At 44.5% G+C, this 18,438-nt stretch overlaps 1 long non-coding RNA gene across 1 annotated transcript in view; it reads left to right on the top strand.

Annotated features, from left to right (window-relative positions):
- The window catches only part of LOC308072745, a 181,783-nt gene that overhangs the window by 47,363 nt on the left and 115,982 nt on the right, over positions 1-18,438 (top strand). The gene's annotated exons all lie outside the window — the stretch shown is intronic.

Genomic DNA, 18,438 nt, shown 5'->3' with positions numbered 1-18,438 from the left:
GTAAGTTTGTGCCTGGTGCGGGATCCATCGCTTGCCTGCCCCATTGTGAGGAGCTATAAAATGCACAACCCACTCGTTAAACATAGTCTAATGTTGATAGTTGCAGAAAGACATGAGGCAGGAAAAAAAGAAACTGTTTGGTAGAGTTGATCTTTATTACTGCGGTTTAGCAAAATATGTCTGAGGGAAGCAAGAATGGCCCTTCTGAATCATTTCTTGCGTTTATTATACAGCCTGTGGGAGCGAGGAATGCTTGAGGCAAGCTTGCTGCACAATTTCTTGTAACAGTGCCTGCTCTGTCTGTATGTGCTGAAGAGCTTGCTCATGTAGGAGAGCCCAGGGTGATTAGAGGCATTTATTTCCTCCCTGATATTTGTACTTCTGAAAGCATCTTTTGACTTGAGCACCTGGTCTGAGATAAACCAATTTATCATCACAATGTTTGATCATCCACTGAGGAAGGACAGTTTCAGCACAAGGTGCTTATTCAGAAAGCAGAATCAGTATTTATGAATTTGATTTAACCCTTGAGGTACCAAATTTTGTTTTTCCTTTGCATTAAGCGAACACTTAAAATACATATATCATGGAGCCATGGATTTCCAGCCACGTGCTAGACCCTCATTTTTTGGTGACTGCACCATCATGAAAATTAAAAGGTAATTGAAATGCTTTAAGAGGAATTAAAAAATAGAATCGATACATCATTAGTCACAGCATAATTTATTTGGGAAGTATCTGCTCTTTTTCTTTTCTTTTTTTTTTTTTTTTTTTGTTTTGTTTTAAATAATCTTGCTCTTTCCCAATTCAAATACTTTCCAGGCAATACAGAAAACTATTTCCCTACTTTTATTCACAGTCTGAAAAGCAAACGCCATTGCAAGCTGCCATGTTTTTCACGCTTCATTATTGTACATTTTCTAGTACGTAATGAACTATCCCCATGAAAATTTGCTGTGAATTGTCTTGTAATTGCCTAGATATGAAGGAAAATGTGGTTAGAGTAAAATAACATTAACATTAAAAACAGGAAAATTGCAGTTAATCCATGTGAAGAGAAATACTTTGTCTCACAACAGAAAAGAGCAAGGGTGCTGGAAGAGAGCTGGTGGCAATAGGGAGCTCAGCGTACCTTTGGGATGTGGCCCTGACAGTAAAAGGACATAGCAAAGGCATTATCACAGGGGCAGGTCTCATCATAGAAAGAAGCAAGGGTGCTGGAAGAGGGCTGGCGGAAACAGGGAGCTCCGTGTACCTTTGGGATCTGGCCCTGATGGAGGAAGGACATAGCAAAAGCATTTTCATAGGGGCGGGTCTCCTGCCCCAGTGGCCATGGGGAACCTGGTAGTGATGCCACTTTCAGCTTTCAGGCTTCTGCATAAGAAAGAAATCAGTTAGTGGAAGTAAAATCTGAGAAGCTCACAGTCGTTATGGGGAGTTGGATGGGTTAACTTGTAAAAAATCATATAGCAGGGGAGAAAAAAAAAAAGACTGGGGGAGGAATTAATGAGAGGGAATCCTAGAGTGCAGTTAGAAAAAAATAAGGATATTTTTAAGAAAGATGCAGAAAATACAAATGTAAATATAAATGTGAAGGAAAGTGTGCAGTCCACAGGGAGGTGATCCTCATGCTGCAGGATTTTGCAAATCAGGCTGGAGAAAACTCCAGAGGCTGTCACTAAGGAGCAAATCATCTGCCTAACAGTGAACAGGACCAAGTGATCTAATAAAGCTTTTCCGTTCCTTGTGTCTGGGACTGGGAAATTAATGCTGGATGTGGTGCCAAACTACGTATGTTAAATGTGTCTCTGTCAGTATTGGGTAGAAGTTAATTTTGTATGTTGATGATAGCATAATCCGTACAACACTGTACCAAACAAAAGGCAGGCAGTTAACCTGGGAGCAGGGGATGTTTATTTCATGCTTGCCTTGGGGTAAGAACTAATGGCAAATGTTGTAGAAACAGCATGCTAGATACCATCTTGTCTTTTATTTAAGTGTACTGATTTATCTCCTACGGGAGGTGGTGGAGTCCCTATCAGCTCTTGAGTCATTTAAAACTCGACTGAACAAAGCGCTCATGAATAGACTCTTGGGAGCAATCATGAACCGCTTGGGGATGGACAAGATTAAATACGAGGTTTTTATCCAACTATCGTTCTGTGGATATAGAGTATTAATCGCTCGGGTGAGAGCAGGGCAGTGAAGTGAGGAGATGCTGGTGTCCCCTGGCTAGGATTTCACCTGATTCTGTGTGCAGCAGCGAGGAAAGGGCCACCATCCTCCCTGTTACAGGGCATTTAAAATCAAAATATTAAAAAATATTCTTGAGGTATATAAAGTAAACACACTTGGGCTACGGAGCTAGCGCTCACTTGTTGTGACCTGACAGCCACGTTCCGAGGCGCCTTTTTCCACCCTTGCTCAGTCACAGCACAAAGCAGCATTTGGAGGAGAGCTGCAGAGAAAGTGCATGTTTGTCACATGTCTCCAGGGCGTGATGCTTTCCAGTCATAAATGTATGTGGCTGTCAGTGCGACAAGATAATTATTTTATTGGTGGGTTTTCAAGAAAAATATGGGCCAAAACTTCCTTGTCCTACTCATCAGAGAAACTTCATTGAATTTAAAATCACCATTCTTCCAAGTGAAACAGATTTGGCCCTAAATCATAATTCATCAGTTGTTGGCACTCTGCAATTTAAATCTTTTCTGCAACAAGGAAATAAATCTTTAAAAAAGTATATTAAAATCAGTATTGATTATTCCAAGCAGGAGCGCTGCATTCAGAGCTGTAAATCTTTTTTTTTAGGATCCCAAGATAAAATATTGCAGCAAAACTGCTGTATAAAAAACTCACTACAGTTTAATCATGTGGTAAATTACTAGGATTTTTGTATGTGGAATTTATAGGGCACCATTTCTTTTAGATTGAAAGGGAACATTCCTGATTTAGCTCTGATTACTCATCTACAGATGGGGTTAATGTCATGCGTCTCTTTGGGGATGTATCTTCTTAAGTAATGATGTCCATATTGTGCGCTCTATGGATCCGTTGTCAAGATGCCTTTAAATATACCCTTGATGGCACATGGAGGTACCAGCAAATTATGTGTTGAATTAACAGGTAATTCAGTCCACCTTGGTGTTAATCATATTGCAAAATAACAAGCCACATAAAAGCCATTTAAGTGCAATTTTTAAAACCGTTCTATAAGATTTAATCTCTTTAATCAGAAACAGATTTTGTTCGATTACCTTTAGTCTTCTCTGTAAAAACAATGAGGCCAGACCCACCATATCTCCCAGGAGCTGATGTTGCAGCATGTCTGAGCAGCTGGGCACAGGGGTTGGACTGGGGTGCCACTGAGGCAAATTTGTTGTGCCCCATCACCCTTGAGATGGAGAGAGGTTTGGGAGAGCAGCTATTCCTTTGCTCCCTGCTTGCCTCTCTCACACACCTGATGTCCCTGGGCCAATGCCCCATTCAGGGCTGATACAACTTGCATCCTGTTCCTGACACTTCACCTGTCCTTTGGCTTTGTTGACTGACCTGCAGGAGATGTGGGATGATAGGTGTGAAAATGCTTCTTGGCACTTGAGACGAGGAAGGTTTGCTGCGGGTGGGGTGCAGACGAGCAGTACAGTCTCCTCCAGTTATACTTTCCCTGCTGCGCCTGTTTCCTTACAGCAGTGAGGATACCAATAAAGTTCAGTGTTTTCAGTCCCTGGAACATCTCATGCTTTGCTGGAGGGCCAGGGCTTGTGTGGCTTCCCTGCTGCTTCCTGGGCATCTGTGGCTGGAGGGGTCAAAGCAAGTCACTTTGCAAGGGCCTGTACCAGCGCTGAACAAATTAATAACACACAGAAACAAGTTCCTCTGTGCTTTCTCCTTTGCAATTTTCAGGCTCATTAGCTATGCAAAACTATTTGCTCATCCACTACCAAATGTCTTTCCACTGTATGAATAATTGCTTGGTTTGCTGAGAAGCGTGCACTGTTTTGGTTAATTTTCAGGCTGCCTGGTTTGCTTCTGCTCTGGCTCCTGCCAGCAAAAGGTTTCTCAGCTTCTGCTGGTCTCCTGCACCACTGCCATGTATTCCTAAGCTTAGCAGAAGAATTATAGATTTCAGATCTTACAGTCAAATGCAGAATTCAAAACCCTGTGTTTTTTCCCATGAGTGAAGAACTTGCTGTTTGTGAGTGCACGCTGTGGGGGCCTCACGGCAGGCTAATTTGAAATGGTCAAAAATTAAAATTCATTCCTGGAAAGAAAGATGTATTCTTGGAAATGCTCTGTGCTGTGCACTTCTCCCTTGGAACAACTATCAGACCATCCTGTCACAAGCTAATAACCAGCAGATGGGAAATTCAGAACCCACCAATCCCTTTAATTAATTCCACTACTTTTCTATACATGGCCAGTGTTAATCCTGTTTTTTTTTTTTTAAGAGGGATGTGGAATCCCTGTCTGAGAAATAGCTACAAAATACCTTGGTATAAGCCTACAGCTGGACTGTACATGCAAAGGTATCTGGATCTGAAAGCATGGGCCTCAATCTGCTAAAAATGCATCTGTGGTCAAATCTTGTTACAGTCAATTCATTCAGAAGGAGAATTAACGATGACTGGCATCCATTGTCCTAGGAATCTGTTTCACCAGGGAAAATGGAGAACCATGTTACCGTACAGCCAGGTACAGAGGTCCAAGTGAGGCCATCACATTCTGTGGGACATCAAGTGACAAAAATATAATTAATATGAGCAGAAAAGGGTGAGGAAAGATTTTTCTGAGCAGTCAGAACTGCAGAAGTCCTCCAAGAACTAGTCTGCCTTCAAATCACATTTCTTTTTGCATCAGCAGCTCACCTTAGAGGCAGGCACCAAAGAAGTATCACTAGTCTCTAAATCTGTTCTTCCTGACCACTGCACTGCAATGGGCTACAACCTGCCTTTGTATCCCACTTTATGCTGTATTCCCTGAGGGATGTTGCATAGAAATTTGCAGCCAAGGAAGGGAAAAGCAAAAGTAAGTTTCTAATAACTTTTCTTCTTCTAGATTCCAGCTTATGGGAAGGCTAAAGTGACACATGACGTGTTAGTGCAGACTTTGCAGCTGCTCTAACTCACAGAATGCTTCCCAGAGCTGCCGTTAGGTTGCACAGCCCTGTACACAGAGGTTCTATGGCTTTCCTCTGTCCTTGCATCATCCTGCAGCCCACAGCTAAGCAGCATAGCCTAGGACCACCAAAGCTGCTCCCCCACTGCAGGGGTGTTGTCACCATGTCCTTCAGGTGTCCTGCAGAGCCCACCTATGCCACTGGAGCAGCCAGGTAAAGCACGAGAGGGGCAAGAATGAGCTTTAGTGTCTCTCTGCAGAATAAAATCTTTATTGTGAATAGATCTCTGTGCAATAGATAAGGCTTCTCAGATGAAAAACTGCTTCCCTTCCCCAGCAGAGTCTAAAATTTCTTCTGATGGTGATGATGCCTTGAACAATGACAACCTTCATTCATCTTTTCTGGCCAGGAGAGAGCTGAGAGTTCACGTTTTAAGCTCTTTCACCATGCTGAAGGCACATGAAAGCCTCTCATCACTGTTCAAACAATCTTCCATTAGGAGTTATTTAAGCAGGAACCACTTTCCCTGCTCCAAACCTCTTTGTATGAAATCCTTCCAGCACCGCGTGTGGCACTGGCCAGCAGCTGATCTGGTGTGCACTGTGCTGGACGTACCTGTAATGGATAGTTAATTAACCCATCTATCAGTCAGTCCCTTTCCAGGACAGTATTGATTTTAAAGTTTAAATGTCATATCTTTTTTCTACCTTTGCATCATTGTCATATGTTAAAAAAATAAATAAATGAGACTAGAGAGTCTTTTGATTACTACAATTTTTCTTCAAGTGCTTCATTTGCTGGGTCATTTGTATCAGCCAAGTTGTCTTTATTTGCCAGACTCTGTCAGGACTTGGGCATTGACCTTCTGGCAAAATGCAGTTTGATCCCAAATTTGTTTTCAGCTTTTGCCTCAATATCTTTGTTGTTTTCCCAAAAAGCTAAAATAAAACCAAAGAACAATCAAAAGCTAGTTGATTTATTTATAGGTGCCAACAGTGCCTTTTTTCTCCTTAAAAACTCTTTCCATCATGAAAATAATGACCATTGCCTGCAAAAGTATTTCTTTTCTGCTGGAGTTAACACAAGAAGAAGAATGGTCTTGCAATTAAGGTGATTTTGAACAACGTTTACTCCATGCCTGGCTTGTCCCAGCCTTCTTGCATGACCTTGGATGTATCCCCCAACTCCTGATGATTCTCCCCTCCAGTAATCAGACTCTGTAAAGGTATTGTCAGATTAAAGGTCAGGCTTTCAAAAGTGATGAGTGGTTTTGTTTCTCTGACTTAATCTACGGAGGCTGGGTTCTCCAGCACCTCTGAAAATGAAGCGCTGTTACAGAAATTTGGTGTGAAGGGAGTCATCCAGCAACACAGGCACCTAGAATCATTACACCCATGAATGCTTGTAAAGTACTTTAACATCCAAATATTGGAGAAGAGAGAATGACTTAAATGTTTTGAAATTATTCCCACGACTAGAAGTTTGCAGGGTTGTGTCACAATAAGACAAAAAAATAGCAAATATAATGAGGAAATTCTCACAAGTTCAGGGAGAAGAAGATATTTTCCAAAAATGTTGCTGGTTGGCTTTAGTTTGATGTGGTCCTCTTCTTTCAAGGCTGACATAAATCTTCTGAGCAGAGGTGCTTTCCTGGGAGCTGAGCAGATGTCTGCTGAATCACTGAATTTAACTCTTTCTCAGCAGCCTGTCAGGCAGCACACATCCATTACCTTGCAGGGTATAAGTCTGGGGACAATTTGCTGATCTGTGCTCCATGAGTATCTGGCCATCTGCTTGCCTGCTTGCTTCCCGTCTCTTGCGCACAGATGCTTGGGTTCTGCAGTGGGGACAACCCATCCCATCCTGCCAAAGTTGCTTCCTGCACAAGTCTGCAACCATGCTTGGGGCAGAAGGTCCCTTCTCCAGCCCACCTCCATGTGCAGCTCGATGAGGGTGGCTTCCTCCCTGTGGGTGAGCGGTGGTCATGTGTCAAAACTGGAGGGAAAAAGGTTCAGAAGAGAATCTCAGCCTTGACCAAAAATAACCCCACTGCTTAGGGGCTGTGCGAGAGGTGGGATCCCTTCTGAGGAATTTCGTGTTTGAAAGGTGAGACAAGTCTTCTGAAAAGGTTATTATCTTGAGCAGACAAATCCTTCAGCAGGTTGGTTTTTTTTTTTTTATATACCTCAAACAAAGAGCCAGCGCCACCAAAGAGCTGTAAGATCTTTTTTTTTTTTTTTTCTTTTTTTTTCTTTTCTGTCTCTGTGCTGCTCCCTTTCATTTTTGCTGTCCCGCAGAAACTACTGTGCCTCCCTATCTTCTGCTGAATATACATCAAATAGGAGGTGAAGCACTGGCAGTCTTCACAGGAGAAGCCAGGTGGCGAGGAGGAAGGTGTCTTACATGCTTCAATGTTCCATTAATTTATTTTTCCTCCTCTTCAGGGAAAAAATAAATGTGGGTGACCCAGAGCAGACTAAAAAATGCATGTGTGTCACAGGCTGGGAAGGAGTCTGAGAAGTGTGTGATGTGTGCAGGTCAGATGCTTCTGCTTCTGGGTTAAAGGGTTGTGGGTCTGCAGTGGGGCTGGTGCAAAGGGTCCCAGGGGGCTGCTGGGAGCCCCCCCACCCCACCCCACCCCCCTCCGCCAGGCCAGGATGAACTGCTGCAGGCTGGGTCTGTCTTGTGGGTACTGCAGAGATGTTGCCCCTGCCCATGCCCTGGAGGATCTACCTTTTCCCCTTTAGGAAAAAGGCTTTTCTTGAGCTCCCCTTTAAAACAGGTCTGGCATGACCTCAGGACCACGTCGGATTAATGTTTTCCCCCTTATCCAAATGCCTCTATCTCTTCCTTTAGTCTCACTATAAAGTGTAATTTGCCTATTCAAACCAACACCACTTCATGTTCCTTTCCGCTTATGTACCAGATATAATGGCTATAAGCATTACCTTGGCCTGGAGAAAAGCATTGCTATCAACCTGGTTTATTGTGCAATTTATTCAGCATGAATTAATCTCGGAAATGTTATCATAGAGGCCACTGCCATTCCTGCAATGCGCACTTGCTTTGTGAAGCCTTTGCTTGAGGGGTTATTTCTAACATTTGGCTAGTTTTCTTCAAGGGGTTTTGTTGGTAATTATCTTGCTTGCAAACAGGGTTCACTGACTACTTAGCAGTAGATACCATACTTATTTTATGGAAAATCAGCTGCACAGACAGGTAGAATAGCTGTCAGATACAAGATGACTGAATTGCACTTGCTTTGTTCGCGGGTCAGACAAGGAAGTCGTGGGCTATGTAACGCCTGGGACTATCCCAGCAAGACCCCTGGGGAAAAGCCAATGCCACAAACGCCTTTGTGCCCCAGCTTGTTGCACGGGGAAAAAGCCTTGAAAGTCCGTGTCTCTGAAACCAAACCTTTATATGTGTGGATATTGTCCAAGCGTTGCTCTGGTTCTTACACTGGAAGGTGAACTGAGAGCACATTTTGGCTCAGGTGCTGTAATGTGCTTTTATTGCTGTGCTTTGAAATACAGCTTTTCATTCCTCCCTGGAGCACTAGGCCTTTCTGGCAGCTTGAACTCTGTCTCCTGTAGTGTTTGGGCCATGAAATATTTTTGGTTTTTTCTGGTTTTTGCATTGCTTTGCTGAATGCCTTCAAGGACCACCCTGCTGGGGATCTTTCTGGTGATGCTCACAGGAGTGGTGTCAGGCTGGGTTCTCAGTCCATCCTGGTCCTGCCCTACTTGCTTGATACCACTGATGACTGGCCAAAGTGGAATAGGTGCATTTCTCCTGCTCAGCACCTGGCAGGGGGAAATTTGCTTTTTTGGGGGGGTTCGTGTTTCTACCAAGCATAACTAATGAGCCTGATCCTGCTTGCTCTCACTCGATGAAGGGCTGATAGACGTGCGTGGGTGAGAGCACACCGTCCCGTATGGCAGTGCTATGTCATGAGGAGCTGACAAATCCATTATCCCCCGTAGCACTGGCTGCGACAGGAGCATGCTGCTGCAGCTCTGGGCTGGCACGTGACAGCTCGAGGTTGTGGCAGCACAACCCATCTACAGAGTTTTATTTTTTTTTCTTGTAAGCCACAGATCATAAAGGGAGTTGCTTTATTTTTAAGCTCTGCTACTATAGAGGTAGCCAGATGGTTTATGGCATGATAGTAGGTCACTGAAATTTCTCTAGAAATGCTTATGTGTCGTGTCTGTGTGAGACAGGTCATCTGCAAAGATGCAGATGTGATTCTCCATTTAAAACATACAGCAGCAGCCTGATTTATATGGAGCACACAGCAAAGGTTGCAATATGTGAAAAAGTATCTCTCCCTTTTCTGTGCAGATAGCCTCGCTTTCACTGCAAATAATCCATTCAAGTCAGAGAGCAAAGGTATGTACAGTTCTTATGTTGTTACTCTACAGGCGTTTATTCCTCCTCGCATTGCGAGGTTTCCTACGTGGAGCAGTAGGTAGCTCTGGAAGGCTGTTCATCTTTCCCTGCCGCTGTCAGTTGTTTGGGTTTGGTTTTTTTTTATTATTTATTTAGATCTGGCACATTTTTAAAGGCAACATGGACATGCTGCTGTGCTGAGACTGTTGTTTCATTAACATATATCCTCCAAAAGCCAAATCCAGCTCCATGCCCTTCCCAGGGGGCTGAGGTGCCCTGTACTGCACCAGCCCTCCTGGGCTGCCCTCCCTCAGGGTGTCAGAGACCGTGTTACTGCTGCTGAGCTTGATGCTGTGCCCCTCATCTAAGAATAGTCTTACTGTCTTGAATGCTTGCCAGTTTCTGATAGCTCAGCAAGCAGAGGGAAGAAACACAGCCATTATGTAATGGCTTCTCCTGGCCAAGAAAAAAAATCCCATTTATTGATCTCCTGTCTGAAAACCTCAGTAACTCTGTGTAATTGATGACCAGCTGTTAAGAAAAGCTGTTTGGAGGAAGAACATTTATAATTAAAGAACAGACACTTCAGATTCAACTCTCCCTCCATTTTCTCATTGCATTTCTCTGTGCTGTCTCAGGGAACAACCATCCTGCCTGGGCCTTTAAGCATCTCATTTCAAAACAATATATGCCTTTCCCAGAGAGCAATGTTGCATTCTCCAATTTCACTCCCTGTGCTTCGGAGGGGAACTATTCATGGAGCTGTGTGAGAGAAAGAGATTAAGGAAATATCAAGACTAACAGATGGGAAGCAGGCAGTGGATGACGTGTAGGCAGGGCTGATGTTACAGCAAGTCTTATCTTGTTAGCAGAAATATGTTGCAGTAAGCAGAGTTCTGGGAGAGAGGTTGGTTTTGAGCACGGAATTGGAGAAGTCCATTCGATCTGATGAGGGGCCAGCCTGTGTCTAAAAATGTTTTATTATTAGATGCTCTGGTACCCCATAACATTTATATCTTGATCCTGTTTTTCCAGATCTACCCACCTCCTCTGGGCTTTGGAGGTGAAAATGTTTCTGGGTTTCTCTGCTGAAAGCGTGACTGTCCCTGTATGTCTGAGGGAATCCCAAAATGTAGGTCACTCATCTTGACCATACAGCATAGCTCTCCCAGACCAGTGGCTATCCACAGCTTAAGCTGTAGCCTGCCTCTCCTCCCCCCTCACAGACTGAGTAAGGACTACACTGGAAATAGATAATTTAGCATAAAAATTATTATTATGCATTTAAATGTAAATTGCTGGGGAATTGACAATTGCTTTGTTTGAATTGTAATTATTCAAGTATGCATGGTTTTTTTCTTAGAGTACATTTTAGCTGGTATTTATGTCCTTTTACATCCATCTCAAATACCAATGTGCACATGTCCTTAAGCCTTCAGCTGTAAATCCTTCAGCTGTCACATTCCTCTTAGGAAACCCAGTTCTTTGACCTCTCCAGCAATTGTAGGCTTTCCCTATCTTTGTTTTTTGGAAGATCTCTTGTTTTAATTCAAGTTGATGAAAAACTCAAGTCCAAAAATAAAATACAAGTTGGGTCCTTTCCTGCTCCATAAGCACCAGTGACAATGGTCCTGCTCCCTGCATCTTCACCTCACTGCCTGCAAATGAGATCCCCAGCTCAGCAGCTGGGGAGAGCTTTTACAGAGGCTGCTGAATGCACGGGTTCGTTACCAGTCCCACTAGCGTGAATGACACGGCTTGAAGCTGAGCACGTGGAAAATTTACTCTGTGCTCTTTGGCCAAGCCAAGCACAGCGGAGGGTACCAAGCCCATCTTCCAGACTTGGCAGCCCCTCCATCCTTGTTCTATCAGTTCAGGATTCGGATGCTGGGGCTGAGTATCTGACATGCAGGCAGTTTGATCCTATTGCTTGTGCAGGGCACCCAGAAATGGGACTGAACAGACTGTATTTTTTTCCCATGCTAGGGAAGGAGCGAGCAGGGGAGAAAGAGATGTACACAGATCTGTTCACAGCAAAGATCTGGTTTCATCCACAGATGCTCCTATCCTGTTAGAGGGGTACCAAGCACCAGCCCTCAGCAGGAATGGAAGAGCGTAAAAGGGTGATGGGTCACCCAAGTCTACTTTGAGGCTTGGCCCAGAAAAGGAATTTTTTACCATCTAAAGGGCTAGTAAAGTGAAGGAAGCCAGGGGTTAATCACCTCCACCCTCCCCATCAAGTTTAACGGCCACCGGTGGGAAAAGCCTGGGTCTGAGCTCTGTTTGCAAGGTGGAGAGCAGTAAATACCATTATTTGCAGAGTCTTTCTGAGGTGCAGCCAACTTTCAGGAATGCTGTATCTCGGTCCAAACAAAACCTGCATGTTTCTGGTTGGCCTGGCCTTGTTTCTTGAGACTGTTTCACTGATTGATACAGGAGATATAAACAAACATTGAAATAACACATGCCTGGAAAAATAAACAAAACATTTGCACCAGAGAGAGGAGATTGCAAAATCAGCAGCTTGCGGGACTTGAATGCAGCCATCCAACTCTGAAGTGAAGCTGTTAAGAAAATAATAAATAAACAAATCGAAATAACACCAAGTGCGATAAGCCCCTGACCTTAATTGTGTGGATATAGGTCTGTGAATGCCAGAATCAAGCTTTTCCCTCCCAACCCTGACACTGATTCCTTTGGCCTCAGTGGCATAAAATACTCAGGAGCCCCGACTGGTCTCTCCATCTCCTGCCAACCCACACCAGCAACCAGGAGGTCAAACCTGTTGTCCTTCTGCAGAAGAGACCCACAGGTTCAGCCCCCCAGTCCTGGGCTCTTCTCCCAGTTCTTACCCAACTTCCAGCACAGATGTCTGAAGCAGCAGTCGCTCACCTCCTGACCCACATAGAGCAGCTGGTGACGATCACACATTGCTGATGATGTTTTACCTGTCTAGCACATACAGCCTTCATGGATGGGGAACGCCTGTTGGGGAGCTGCAGAAGGGTGGATGTAGTTTGTTGAGCCAAAAAGGTGTAATTATTATGGAGTTTATGCAGTTGTTTTGTAACTTATCACATTCAAAATATCACCCCTAATGATGCTTAATGTTTACGTAGGACTCTGTGTTGAACATCTGTTCAATCAAGGTAAAAAGAGAGGCAAGATGCCTGGTGGGTGCACCCCCAGTGCACTCCTGGGTGCATCCCTGATGCTTTCCTGGGTGCACCCCCTAGCTGTATCTCCAGTGCACCCCCAGGTCCATTCCTGGGCACATCCCCTGGGTACACAACGGGGTTCATCTGCGTGGCTACACAAGAGCTCAGGGTGCTGCCTCCCTCTGCAATTCAGAATCTTCCCCAAAGCCCAAAAGGTTGCACCTACCATGTCTGGAAGCATTTCCATGGGAGGTACAGACACAAGAGCCAAAGGAGCCCCTGAGCTGTGCTCCCCGAGGAAGAGGGTGCAGGGTCAGGCCTGTGCACTTTCTCTGTGGTCTGTTGAAACCCACCCTCAGGGCCTCACTTGTGGACCTGGCAGCATGTTTCCCAAGTGGCAGCTCCTCTGTGGCCAGGTGGGAATTCTCCCCAGGGTATGTTGTTACTCTCTTTAAATATTTCAGATCTTCAAGTTCTCTTTTTCAAGCCTCAGACAAAAACATGACAGCTATCCCACAAATCAGCCATCTAAAAAAAAAAAAAGTCGTCACATTTAATTACTCCTAAAGGGGAACTTATAAAAGAGGAACACTTATTAGTGCAATATATTTTTTCTTCTGTAGCTTTGAACTGATCTCTAATAGTGCCAGCAAAGTCCCAGCATAACCTTGGAGTGTGTTTCATTATTATTCAGATGGAAACTGCTGTCTTATGACTGCAGTTTTAAAATACAGTACATTTTTATAATTTCTAAGTAGGCAATCAAGTGGACATAACACATGAAATTATATCCAGTTCTGGCACCAAACCTTGCCCTTCACTTGCCCATGCCGTTCAGTGTGTATTAAGGCCGGGGTGCAGCCCAGGGCTGAATCTCAACCCCAAGGTGATCCTACAGTCCCCTACTCTGACAATAGCAACTAAACATGTAGGCATTTATGAATTCAGTAATTTAAATTTTATAGTCACTCAAGCACTGGGGCAGCCTCTCTTCCTTCTTCCCCTTTCTTAGCATGAAGGCTGCAGGACACAGGCAGCAAATGGCTCCTGGCTGGAGAAAATGTGACCTGTGAGCTGGTCCTCATGATGGCTGAGTCGCCGGGAGCTTCCAGTGCTGCTGTATATTGTCAGCACTGACCTGAGGGTGCCAATGTCTTCGGCCGCTTTCCTCCCTTCAGGCAGCTATCCGAATCTGCAATCCCATTCCCTTAGCTAATTAACAGATGGCAAAGACAAAACTAATCAATCATTTCCTGGTGGGGCTGCTGGTAGCCCATCAGTTTGGCAACCAGAGAGGCTCTGCCCTGGCCACACTGCCTCATTGTTCCCAGGTGGGTGCCTGAGCATCGGGCTTCATCTCAGGTTTCAGTTCAGATTCAGGACAGAGGAGTATGAACATTTAGCCTGGAAGCCACACAGTCTGTAAGAAGTTCTATCTTCTTTTCCTGCCTACGTTAGAAAGCTGTTGAAAAATGCAGTATTTTCAAGAGAGAGCAGTAAGAGACTTAGGACCACCAGGGTGAGGTTGGAAGCCAACAAATATTGGGGGGACAGATGTCTCCTTTTTGCTGATGAAAGAATTAATATATTGCCATTGCTAATTAATGTATAGGCAGGGAAAATTACAAAGGTGGGAAAATTCTTCTTGATTTTAGCTGTACTGGGTACTCAAGAAATGGTGAAGTAAAGCTAAAATATGCAATGCATATCACGTAGGTGTGCCTCTATCAAGTTTTAACTAGATTTGCCACCAGGAACTGGAGGCACATAGACATCTCCAAGAGTCTATCATGGCTCCCCAATGCCAGAGGCAGGCTGGGCTTGTCTCTGTTGGCTGCCAGAGGCGGTTATCCAGGAGCAGTTGGTATCTGAGGTGCTGGGAGCACCCCATGCCAGTGAGCATAGACAGCTCACTGCCAGATCCAAGCACTGGAAGCACCATGGTGCTGTGAGAAAAAACTGCAGCACCTGGGTCATCATTGTCAACTCCCAAATCTGCTGGGAATCCCCCATTGTTTGAGCCACTCACTATATATGAAGAGCAGCCAGCACAGAGATGCTGGCATTCCCTGCTATTGCAGAAATGAGCGCACTGGTGGTCTGTTGTGAGGCATTCAGATACTAAGCTCATGAACATTTGCAAATACACTTGAATTTTGTTTTAGAGACTTTTTTTTCTCCTATCTCTAGGACATATGTGACACAAATGACTGTTTCTGGGTGCCTTGCAATTTTTAATTTATTTATTCTTATAGCACACCTGGGAGATAAGACATTTGCTCATGCACTGCAGAGGGAACTGAGTCACAGACAGCATCAGCTCTTTAGAGGGGTTTGCAGGGAGAAGATGAGAATTCTTAAAGGCTGGATGTTGGTACTCTCCAACAAGCCCTATAAAGCTTTTAAAACGTCCATGTGAGCATCCCATGAGGTGCATCTGCGCTGGTAGGCCCTTGTGCCTCTCTTGAAGGATACCTAAGTGGGATGGAAACATGACTTGCTGGGTGGGTCACCTCCACTCCACCACATCCCTGGAACTCTCCCCCACTTCCCTCCTTTTCCATCTGCCAAACATTTCTATGAGCTGCCATTGGCACTGCAAGTGGATTGGGTTACCCAGACCTAAAAGAGAGCTTCTTTGTGGCAGAAAAATGCCTCAATTTTTTAGTTTAAACCCAGAAGTTTTCCCTTGGCAGAGGCTCAACTATGTGCCGTGGGAGCAATGATTTCACTTGCTGTCTTTGGGGTCTTGGAGGTTTTCCAGGTCTCTTAGCTCAGTCACATTGATGCTCTTGGGTTTCTCTCTATTTCCCAACACCTCTGCCTGCTTTTTGGAGACCACCATCTTCTGAAAGCCAGTTCAGAAGGAAGGTCTCAGGCAGTTCAGCAAGTGCTACCCCAGGCAAACCAGCCAAACAAAGTGCCCAAAGCTGTGAGACACGAGCAGCCTGGCCCTCCCAGGGCATAAGTAAGAACAAGAGAATAAAAGTCAGGTGGCTGTACCAGGGATTGACCTCCTGGTTTTTGAGCTGCTCTTTGCATGATAATTTTGTTTCTCGCTTTCTCCTGTCTTCCTAGCAGTGTTGCTGCCTGCAATACGGTCCTGCCAAAAGTCTTTGGGGACAGCAGGCAGCCATGTGCCAAGGCTGGCCAGAGACACCAGGGTGGCACATGGTCTGAGACGCTCTCCTTCCCTAACCCAAGGAGATTCAGTGAAGCTCAAGAGTATCTGCCAAAGCCACATTTAGAAGCCACATTTAGCACAGGGAGATGATTGCAACACTCACTGCAGGTTTATAAATAAAACCAGCCCAGGCACATTTCTCCTGACACGGAATAAAGGGATGCAAGGGGAGGCCCCAGTGTAGTGCCCCACTAAACTCTTTGAAGCTTTCATCTCCAACAACCCTCCTTTAGCGTACGGGTGATGGTATCCAGCACACCATGGCGGGTGGTTATACTGCAGGAGGGGAGCATAGACTTGTCCTCTCCTAGTGAACAGGCCAGGGTGATCTCCTTTGCCTTCCCTGGCTGCTCAAAGCAGGAGAATTTCCTTGTTTGTCTTCTGCCATCACTCGACTGCACTGAAATTAAAGCTGGGGTTCTGCTCCTGAAGTTCGGGAGGCACGGCCAAGATTCAGTGTCCCACACCATATCTGTGTCTGACCACGTCTGGCTCTTGGGGCAGAAACCTTCAGCTGTCCTAGTGCATACAGCAGAAGAAAATCCTCAGAAACTGCTTCCTTAAATACCTACTGAGCAGAAAGTAATACTAATTAAGGGAAGCTCTTTCCCCTTAGTAATGAGCTGATGCTCTGACACTGAAGCGCCTGATGTGGCAGTGATCATATAGCAGTGAAGATCTGGAACCCTGTGGAGATGCTGCTGGTTTCCCTCTGTACCAAGCAGAAGCTGGACCTGTGCTCTTAAAAACATGCAGGTATTTTCCCCTGAAAAAGTCAGGATTTATCAGCAGCTGCTCACAGGCTCACCTCCAGAGTATCACAAGATTTGAGCTTTTTCTCTTTAAATTTAAAGGTGATTCTGCGTTCTGAGTTTTATTGGTTGCAGACACCAATTTCCAGTAAAGCTGCAGTTACAGTTGCAGTAAATTGAAGCCAACTGAAAGCCGAATTTCTTTCTTAGTTACCTTTTACCAATCTCCTCAAAGCAGTTGATGGAGCCCAAGGGGTCATGGTCTGTGAGCTGCTCTGGGTGAGAGTGGTACATGGTCCCTACTGAGATCATGTCCTTCACAGTTGCCATGGCCAGAAGGACTACAGGCACTCCCAGTGCCTTGTCTACCCCAAAGTGTCTAAAACATTGTGGGATAAATGAGAATATTTGTGGGAAAAGGAGAGGAAATGTCATGCAACAAGAGAAAACTTCTTGCTCAAATATGTGTACATCTTCTTAATGCTTAATGGAGAAAGACACCTAATGGTTTCCAGAGCTCAGTAGCTAGATAAAAACAGAGTGCAGAGGTGGTGGAGTGACAATATCTGTTAATGAAAAAACAGGATATCTGGCTTGGGCTGTCGGGCACTTGGCCCAGCACTCAGCCAGAGCGAATCGGCTGAGCTGCTCTAGAATTGGCACCAGCAATATTCAATTCTCTTCCTTGTCAAACGCCATAAATTAAAAACAGAATAAAAAGCTTTTAAGGGATGTGCTCACTGACAGTTTAATATAAGTGGCTGTGGGATCATTTTCTACAGATAGGTTTATATCGGGAAAGAAATTACAACTCGCTTCATAGCAGGTATTTTACTGTTATTGCAGAGTTTCCTGAGGTGCTTGGTCATAAGGAAGGACTTCCCAAACAAGCATCATGTGGAAGTCAGTGGGACAGTGGGTCACTGTGGCCATCCAGCTGTGTGATAAGTGCTCCAACCCCTGCACCCGTGCCAGGCTGAGATAAGGCGAATGCAGCTGAGGTGTCAGCAGGGCTTCTCTTGCCTCCAGTGGTGAAACCAGCCTCTGCTCAGGGGCACAGCTCAGAAAGCCCAGTGGCATCCCCAGCCACCAGGTGTGCCTTCATGTGCATCCTCTGTGCCTCCTGTCCTGCTCTGCTGACACAAAGCCACAGCATTGCCCTCACCTGGATTTGTTGTAGTGCATAATAAATCCACTCGATGCCCATCTTACATTTTTGATGACAAGAAAGTCGCCAGAAAATGCAATTTGAATGAACAGAAGCTATGAGTGAAATTTAGCTTCTAAAGTTTAAATGATCAGTTTTGGCACTCAGACATGAAAATTCCACTCTTTTTTTTTTTTTTTTTTTTTTCCCCCCAGTATTTTAAATTATTTCATTTAAAAATTGCCATTTTTATTTCCTTCAAAAGTTCAGTCTGGAGGTGGGATGAAAGAGTCATTAGTCAACTGAATATTAACTTTTAGACCTTTTGGGGGGTTTTAGGAACAAAAAAACCAACTTAATGAAAACCCAAAATACTTTTTCTTCAAATTTTCCATTTTAACATTATGTAAAAATCACATGGGTCAGATTTTTGAATAATAATGATATTGCATCTTCTTGGCTGTTGATACCCAATCATCAGCAAAAACCAGTTATGATCTGTGAGGCCACGGTGAAGTAATTTGCGGTTGCTCTGTGGAACCTATTCCTTTCATTGTGCTTCTGTTCAAAATGTGGGTAATAGTCTTTCACCATTTTGCCCACTTCCCTGCTGCTTTTTTCTCATTGTAGTTAGCTTCATGGCTAAGTATGGAAAGCCCTCTGGACCAAAGTTTCAGGAATTC

Source organism: Falco punctatus (assembly GCF_963210335.1).
Source record: "Falco punctatus genome assembly, chromosome: 13".
NCBI lineage: Eukaryota > Metazoa > Chordata > Aves > Falconiformes > Falconidae > Falco > Falco punctatus.
This window is presented reverse-complemented; position numbering and strand designations above follow the sequence as displayed.